Below are 9,123 nucleotides of genomic sequence, written 5' to 3' on the forward strand. Positions count from 1 at the left end.
ATTTGGTAAAAAAAAAAAAAAAAAAAAAAAGGACTAAAGATGCAGCTCAGAGGTAAAATGCCCCTGGGTTCAATCATATATATATACACACACACACACACACACACACACACACACACATACCTAATGAGATTGCTATTATCTTGCACAAAGGAAATTCACATTTTCTTGAGAATGGACCTTTGTATATCTCTTTTATTCCATCACTCACAAACTCTGCAAAAATACAGTAGTTTGAACAATATGGTAGATGCTCAAGTAGTAATGGATTTTATTATCAAAGGACTGTGGTGGCCCACTCCTGTAATCCCAGCAGTTTAGGAGGCTGATGCAGGAGCATCTGGAGTTTAAAGCCAGCCTCAGCAATTTAGCAAGGTCCTAAGCAACTCAGCGAGACCCTGTCTCTAAATAAAATATATAAAGGGCTGGGGATGGGGCTAAGTGGTTAAGCTCCCCTGGGTTCAATCCCTGGCACACACACAAAAATATGTATATGTATGGGTGTATATATATATGTATATACATACATATGCATATATAAAATATTATCCTATATAACTGGCAAGACCAGAGGTGAATCTAGTGCTCAGCATCGTCTGGTTGAAGAGGTCCAAGTGATGCTCTTAGGTGTCTTCATCTCTTAGATCCCCTTTCCTATTGTTCTTCTCATCCTCTCCCACTTCATACAGACTGGCCTGTCCAGCCTACCTGAAGAGGACAACCACAAACAGCATCCACAATCCATGCTTAGCAACCCCAGCAGTAAGGAGATTTTCACTAACAGGAGAGAAAAGCAGTCAGAGAAATTTTAGTGTCTGCTAAAGTGATTTCAGTTGTTGAGAATGGAAGTACTGACTGCTCTTCAGGGTTTTTAACAAATAAGCGTGAGTCCAAAATCAGGGGCTGGAGATGCAGCTCGGATGTAGAGCAAGTACCTGGCATGGGTCAATCCTTAACTTCCCCCAAAACACTCAGCTGTGTAACTGAGCCAGGCAGAGTGTGTGTGGACTTGGGACTACTTGGGAAAACTTCATGAAGGTGAGTTCCTCTGCACACTCTTAATTGCCTTTTCTGCAACCAAAAGTTCCAAAAAAAAAAAAAAATCAAGTGTAATGGGAGTTTGATTTCAGTCAAAGCTGCAGTGGTTGGCCCATATTTTTGTAGATATTTTAAAGATATCCTGAAGCTGGCAACATTGCAGTATTAAACCCTTTACAATGGAAAGCAGTGGAGTATTATACTTGTTGAATACACATGGCTTGTTAAACCACAGACCATTGATTTCAAATGTTCTCAAGTGAGCCTTGAGTTTCTCTGAGGCTAAGATGAAGAAGAGAATTATATGTTTCAAGATGGACCGTGACAGTTGAATGTCGGGTAGATGGGTTTTATTCATTCATTCTTTCATTTATTCAAAGGCAATTGATTAAATGCTGATTTTGTCAATTCCTGGTCAGGACTGATGCCAAATCACTAAAACACACATTTTTCCCCACGGAGGAAGCCTACCTCAGACAAGAAAGAAATAGTATTTAGAAAGTTCTAAGGGAAACCTAAGGGTATCCTAGAAGACCTCTCATTAGGAAGGACTGTGATTTGTAAACAGAACTTTAGAAAATAAAGGTACCATTGTTAGGAGAATTTCTTACCTCCTCCCCTCTGATTTATTTTAACGGTATTTGAAGAAGTGAAAGGTGAAGTCCAGTTTTATGATCACATTATGGTACTCGAAGGTGTGTTTTATGGGAAAATTCATAGAGGTCTCAGATGGTGAAAGTCACCCTCAGATGATGAAAGTCACCCCCAGCATGAATATATGATTCCAGAAAGCTTGACTCTATCTTGCCATGAAGCCGATCTCACCAATAGAAGGTGACGTTTGGGAAAATGACTCAGGACCATGGAGCAATCTGGCATCTGAGCAATCTCATTCCATGACCTGTGCCATCTTTGGAAAATTCTTCCTCACCAAATTACGTAGCTGAATGCATGAGGACCCCCAAACCATACTACTCACTACTCCAGATTTAGCACATTCCTGGAATTTTGAACTCATTTTTATGAAGTGTTGCTCAGGTAAGGAGAGGCTTGGCCAAACCCAGAGTGGTTGTGAGCAATTGTATTGTATCTCAGGGAGTCATGCCCAAATTTGGAGTCTTTGTATCCTGAACATTCCTGACACTCCTGGCTCAGGATCTCAGCCTGCCCAAGTCGGAGTACTTAGAGGATTTTAAATGCAGCAGAGAACTGCTGAATAAGTCTGTGTTGGAAGATTCTGCAGTTTTTTGTTTTTGGTTGTTGTTGGTTTTTTTTTTTTTTTGTTCCAGGGATTGAACCCAGGGGCACTCCACCACTGAGCCACATCCCCAGCTTTTTTTTTTTTTAATATTTTCGAGACAGGGTCTCACTGAGTTGCTTAGGGCCTTGCTGAGTTGCTGAGGCTGGCTTTGAACTCGCGATCCTCCTGCCTCGGCCTCCGGAGCTGCTGGGATGACAGGTGTGCGCCACTGCCCTGGCTGCAGTTTTAATTACTAAGTTAGCCCTCTGCGTTAGCGGATGCACAAGCTGGCATGTGCTTGGGAACATTTCTGCTTCCAGACTTACAGCATCTGCATTTTTCAGATGTTTGACCTTGATCTTCTGACCTTGCCTCTAGAACTCAGAGAGTGCCAGGACCACTCACAGCTGAGTGGTGGAAGCAAACACTAGACAGAGAGCGATGCTTTTTTTTTTTTCCTTCTCTCCACTCGAATCCAGGGTTACCCTGTGTTAGTCTCAATTCAACTTCCTTCAGTCGTTCATTTTATTTTAACCTCTAGTCTCAGTATCAGTTTACTTTTTGAATTGACCACATGAAACTGAAAACTATTACAGCTATGCAATCCCTTGGCTAAGGCAGGCTGGCATTTCCTGACACTGCTCTCCAGATGACTGAGAACCTCTCTAGGTGCATGTTTTTTCAAACTTTTATGATTGCTGTTCACAATAAGAAATGTATTTCCCATCAGTTCCCGTGCACATGTGCACATACACAAGGAAACAGAGGTTCCGTGAAACCCCACTCATCTTTCTGCATGGGTGACAGCCCACGGTCAGTCGATTCCTTCACCCGTCCCTGTATGACTCATCAGCTGGGGATGGTTTTCCATTTTTAAATGGATGAAACACATTGAAAGAAAAATAACATTTATATGGATACACATTTACCACATGGCATGCACTGCTATAAATCTTTGCATTTATTGTCTCATTAACTCTTTTCGATAATTTGTCCTTGTCTTAATCAAGATTGTGAGCATAATAGCAATGGTGGCTAGTTTCCTAGCAAGTGCCTGTCGTGCTGAGCATGCTGGTATATGCTTTATGTAGTGCATTTATGGAGTCCTGTCTGCTTTGGAAGGCAGGGAGTGTTATCGTTCCTGTTTTACAGATGAGGAAACAGAGGATTGAAAAGCTACATAACTTGCACATGGTCACATACCTAGGAAGTTCGCTTGGGATTTGATCCTAGTTTTCTCTGCCCTTAGACTGATGCTTTTGAGGATTGTTGTCTTTAGTAGCTTCTTGCCCACCATCTGACACATAGCATGGATTTCATGCATATTTAAAGAATGAATAAATGATATACATGTATGAATGAAGGATGCTGAGAAAATGAGTGTCTTCCCATGAATCCTGACCAGTTATGGGAACAAAGACAAACTAAGTGATTGCTCTGTGTTTTCAAAACAAGCAAAGTATCATCTCAGTTATTGAGTGTTTTCCATGTGCTAAGTATAATAACTTGATCCTTTTAATGACACACGAGGAGATAAATATTATCCCTGCTTTAGTAATGAAGAGACTGAGGTTCAGAGAGGTTAAGTACCTTGCATAAGATGACATAACCAATGTTCAGACCTGGTATGACTCAGAACATGTCCCTAACCTCTGTTCTAGGTACTTCTACTTATTAATTTCTGCTCTGACTGTAACATGATTCCATAGGCAAAATAAGAAATGTACCAGAACCTTCCTTAACAATGATTCTGTGCTCCATTGGCTTATTTTTCTATCAAAAAATTCAAAACCCAAGGTGAAAGGTGTAATAGAGATAAGAGATACCTTCTAGTATGTTTTATATAGCAATTGTGTTACCAAAATACTGTTACATATTCTTTCCAACTCTCTGTGAATCTAAAACTGTTCTAAAAATTAAAAATTAGTTTAATAAATCACTGTGAAGCCCATGAAAAGATGTCAACATCATTAGTCACTAGGGAAATGTAAAATCAACACCACAGTAAGATTCCACTGTACACCCACGAGGAAGGGTATTTTTTTTAAAATGGGAAATAACAAATGTTGGTGAGGATCTAAAGAAGTTGGACCCCCCCCACACACTTTTTTTTTTTACTGCAGGTGGGATTATAAAATGGTGTAGTTACTGCAGACAACCATTTGGCAGGTATACATATAGCAATTTCAAGGTATATATACCCTAAAGAATTGAAAACAGGTGTGTGAGAACAACTTAGGAGTGCTCACAGCAGCATTCTCTCAAGAATCCAAAGGTGGAGGCAACCCACATGTCTTTCAGCAGAGAAGACGAAGGGTTTCCATCCAATAGAACATTGTTCACTTCTAAAAAGGAACCAAGTACTGATACAGGTGTTTTAGCAAGATTTTTCACTGTTGTGACCAAAAGACCACTTAAGAACAATTTTAGAGGAGGAAAAGTTTATTTGGGGGCATGTGGTTTCAGAGGTCTCAGTCCACAGACAGCAGGCTCCATTCCTCGGGGCTCGAGGGGAGGCAGGACATCATGGAGGAAGAGTGTGGTGGAGGGAAGCAGTTCACATGGTGACCAGGAAGCAGAGAGAGAGATCTCTGCTCAACAAGGACAAAACATATACTCAAAGACATACCCCCAATGACCCACCTCCTCCAGCCACACCCTTCCTGCCTTCAGTTACCATCCGGTTAATCCCTATCAGGGGATTAAAGCACTGATTAGGTTAAGGTTCTCATAACCCAATCATTTCACCTCTAAACTCTCTTGCACTGTCTCCCACATGAGCTTTGGGAGGTCACCTCATATCTAAACCATGGCAGAGTGCTAAAACAGGAAATAACCAGTGTGCCGTGATGGTGCATGCCTGTGATCCCAAAGAGAGGCTGAGGCAGGAGGATCACAAGTTTGAGGCCAGCCTCAGCAACTTTGTGAGCCTCTGTCTTAAAATAAATAAAGAGGCTGGGGATGTGGCTGAGGGGTTTCCTGAGTTTAATTCCCAATACTGCAAGTGACAACAAAAGCAAAAAAAAAAAAAAAGGAAAATCCATGAAAAAAATCATGTTTAAGTGAAAGAAGGAAAACATAAAAAGGCTCCATATTGGAGTGACTCCATGTGTATGAAATGTCCAGAACAGGCAAATCCAGAGAAATGGGAAATAGACTAGTGGCTGCCAAGACCTGGAGAAAGAGAGGAGGAGGGGAGGGTCCTGTTTAATATTTATGGGACTTCTACTGAGAATAATGAAGAGTCTCTGAAACTCGATAGTGATGATTGGTGCAGTGTTAGGAATTTACTAAATGCCACCGAACTGTGTACTTTAAGATGGTTAAAATGAGGGTTGGGCCTGGGGCTAGAGCTCAGTGGCTGTTTCCCTAGCATGCATTAGTCCTTGGGTTTGATCCCCAGCACTGCAAGAATAAAAAAAAAAGTGGGCTGGGTGCAGTGGTGCATGCCTGTAATCCCAACAACTCAGGAGGCTGAGGCAGGAGGATCACAAATTCAAGGCCAGTCTCAGCAACTTGGTGAGGCCCTAAGCAACTCAGCAAGTCCCTGTCTCTAAATAAAATACAGAATAGTGCCCCTGAGTTCAATCCCCAGTAACAAAGAAAAAAGAAAGAAAGAAAAAAAGTGGGAGAGGGGCTGGGGATGTGGCTCAAGGTGATAGCGCGCTCACCTAGCATGCATGAGGCACTGGGTTCGAGTCTCAGTACCACATAAAAAAATAAAATAAAGATATTGTGTCCACCTAAAACTAAAAAATAAATATTTTTAAAAAAAGAAAAAGAAAAAAGTGGGAGAGGGTGTTAAAATGTTGAATTTTATTTCAAGTGAATTTTACCTCCATTTAAAAAAAAAACACTGTAACACCATTAAAAAATATGATATACTAAAGCAATATAGAATGTGCTACACTATAATAAATAACATAAATAATGTGTACTATAACTGGCAATGATAAAAAAAAAGTTAAATATTACAGGAAATACCAACACCCAGGATGGCATCTTGATTGACAGCTTGGGCCTTTGTAACTGGCAGCTCTAGAACCAAATGACCAAATGCTGTCACATAATGGCAAGTTTTATAGCCTGTCTGAGCCCTTACTGTCTTCAGCCTTAAAATGAGCATGATTGCTCTTAGTTATCGAGGGATACTTTTCCTGTAGGTTGAAATTAATGATGATGGGGGCTAATGTAGACTTCATTCTTTTTTTTTTTTTTTAATGTGTGAATTGTTGTCAATCTTCAAAGGGATTGTTGCATTAAAAGGGAAGCGATCTGGGTTTGGAGAAAGAACCATATTTTGAATGGCTTTTATCTCCTTATGAGGTTTCCTACATCCCAGGAGAAATATTCTCTGAGCAGCTCTTTAGTTTCTCAAGGAGTGCAGGCATCTACAATAACTCTCATGCAGGATTATGTTGAAACGTAGGCTAAATCGCTCTAACTGGAATTTCTGGATTGGTCCAAGTGTGAACAGTCATGGAATCTACCAGCTGATAGGAAAGATTTTATTAGGAAGAAGGCTTCTTCTTCTCCTTCCCTTCCCCTTGAGGACAACCGGGCTGTCGCCATGCACACCAACACTGCTATTTCTTCTTGTATTTGCATATGGCATCCTCCCAGGTGATTTATGGAGCAAATCCTGACACAGCTCCAGAAGAAACCGTCGTACTCCTTTTCTGTGTCATTTGTAACCAAAAGCCCAGACAAGAGGCAGAAGAGGGTCCAAACCCCAGCTCAGGCCTCTCTGCTCCATACGCGCAGTCCCCCCACCCCCACCCCAACTCAGCCACGGCAAGAAGAGATCGAAACTTCTAGAACCCTGCCTTCTAACCTCTGCTCCTTTTCCTCTCTGCTTCTCCTGGGAGTTGAGGAACGCTGGAAAATAGCTTCAGGGTTTGGCTTCCAGTTGGTCAACCCCGATGCTAATTTCTCTATGGGACATTTTTAATCTCCATTCTTGGCAAGCAACTGCACAACTACAAACGCTGCCAGCTGAGCGCAAATATGTTGAAGGGGGAGGTGTGGGCAGTGGAGAGCTGGATGTCTGGGGAGTGAGGATGCAGCCAAGCTCCCATCCCTTCTCCTACATTCTCGCCTCTCCACCAACTGTAAGAAAGTTTGACTGACACTTTACCCGTTGGTGAAAATAAAAAGGAGCTGAAATCTTTCTTTCTTTCTTTCTTTCTTTTTTTTTTTTTTGGGTATGAGGGATTGAGCCCAGGGGGAACTTAAACCACTAGCCCCCATCCCCAGCCCTTTTTTTATTATTTTATTTAGAGAGGGTCTTGCTGAGTTGCTTATGGGCCTCACCAAGTTGCTGAGGCTGGCTTTGAACTTGCAATCCTCCTGCCTCAGCCTCCCAAGCTGCTAAGATTACAGGCGTGGATCACTGCACCTGATTCTTTTTATTTTATTTATTTATTTATTTTTGCAGATGAACAGAGCACCTTTGATTTTATTAATTTTTAATCTTTTATTTCATTTTGTTTTTATACAGCGCTGAGGATAGAACCCCGTGCCTCACATTTGCGAGGCAAGTGCTCAGCCACTGAGCTACAACCTCAGCCCCTGAAATCTCTTTCTTATCCCACATACCTGATGTGACTCCTCCAACCAAACTGGACACCCTGAATCCGATTTAGCAGTACCTGTACTTCCTCATTCAGGCATTCTTTCCTTCCAGAGCATTTATTGAGTACCTACTATGTGCCAGATAATTTGGTAAGCATTATGAACCGATTCATGCTTTGGTTGAATAAACGTTTACTATGCACCAAGGACATGCCAGGCACTGTTGGAGCTCCTGAAGAAAAAACATCATCAATGAAGTAGGCAAAGACTCTTCTCATTGAGCTTACATCCTCATGGGGCAATACACGAAGGAAAAAAGATCATTTTTGTAGACAGGGGCCATGGAGGGGAAATGGAGATCATGATGCTCAGGACAAGGATCACTGCTGTCCCTGTGGTGGTACGGGAAGACCGCAGGGGTGACTTCATATTTGAACAGAGAACTGCAGGAAACGAGAGAGTGGACCAAGCAGCTGTGTCTGGTGGGCAGTGTTCTAGGAAGAGGAAACAGTGGGATGGACACCCTGGGATGTGGTGCGGTTGATATGGAAACACGAAAACCAAACCACGTGCTGCCGGTGGGGAGACCCAGAGTGTAAAAGAGCCACTAAATATCAAATATGTTAAATATCAAACATGTCCCTCATAGCATCTCATTCTAAAGGGGCTCATGTCAAGAGGAAATTCAGAGAGGGCTGGAGGAGATCGTGAAGACACTAACCCTCATCCAAGGGAAGGACTCCCTTGGGAAATGCAGTTTAAACTGAAATCCAAAGAAGAAACAGAGATTAATCTGTTGAAAAGGGACGGGACTTGGGCTGGGGATGTGGCTCAAGCGGTAGCGCTCTCGCCTGGCATGCGTGCGGCCCCGGGTTCAATCCTCAGCACCACATACAAACAAAGATGTTGTGTCCGCCGAAAACTAAAAAATAAATATTAAAATAAAAAAAAAAAAAGAAAAAAGAAAAGGGACGGGACTGGCCGGGGCACAGTGGTGCACACTTGTCATCCCAGCAGCTCGGGAGGCTGAGGCAGGAGGATCTCAAGTTCAAAGCCAGCCTCAGCAAAGGCAAGGTGCTAAGCAACTCAGGGAGAAGACCCTGTCTCTCAATAAAATACAAAATAAGGGCTGGGGATGGGACTCCGTGGTCGTGTGCCTCTGAGTTCAATCCCTGGTACCAAAAAAAAAAAAGATAAATAAATAAATAAGGAATGGGACTGGGGAACAAAAGATCCAGTAGAATGACTTGCAGGGAATGATGGGAGAAGCT

This window comes from Marmota marmota, unplaced genomic scaffold, assembly GCF_001458135.2.
Source record: "Marmota marmota marmota unplaced genomic scaffold, marMar, whole genome shotgun sequence".
In the NCBI taxonomy this organism is placed as follows: domain Eukaryota; kingdom Metazoa; phylum Chordata; class Mammalia; order Rodentia; family Sciuridae; genus Marmota; species Marmota marmota.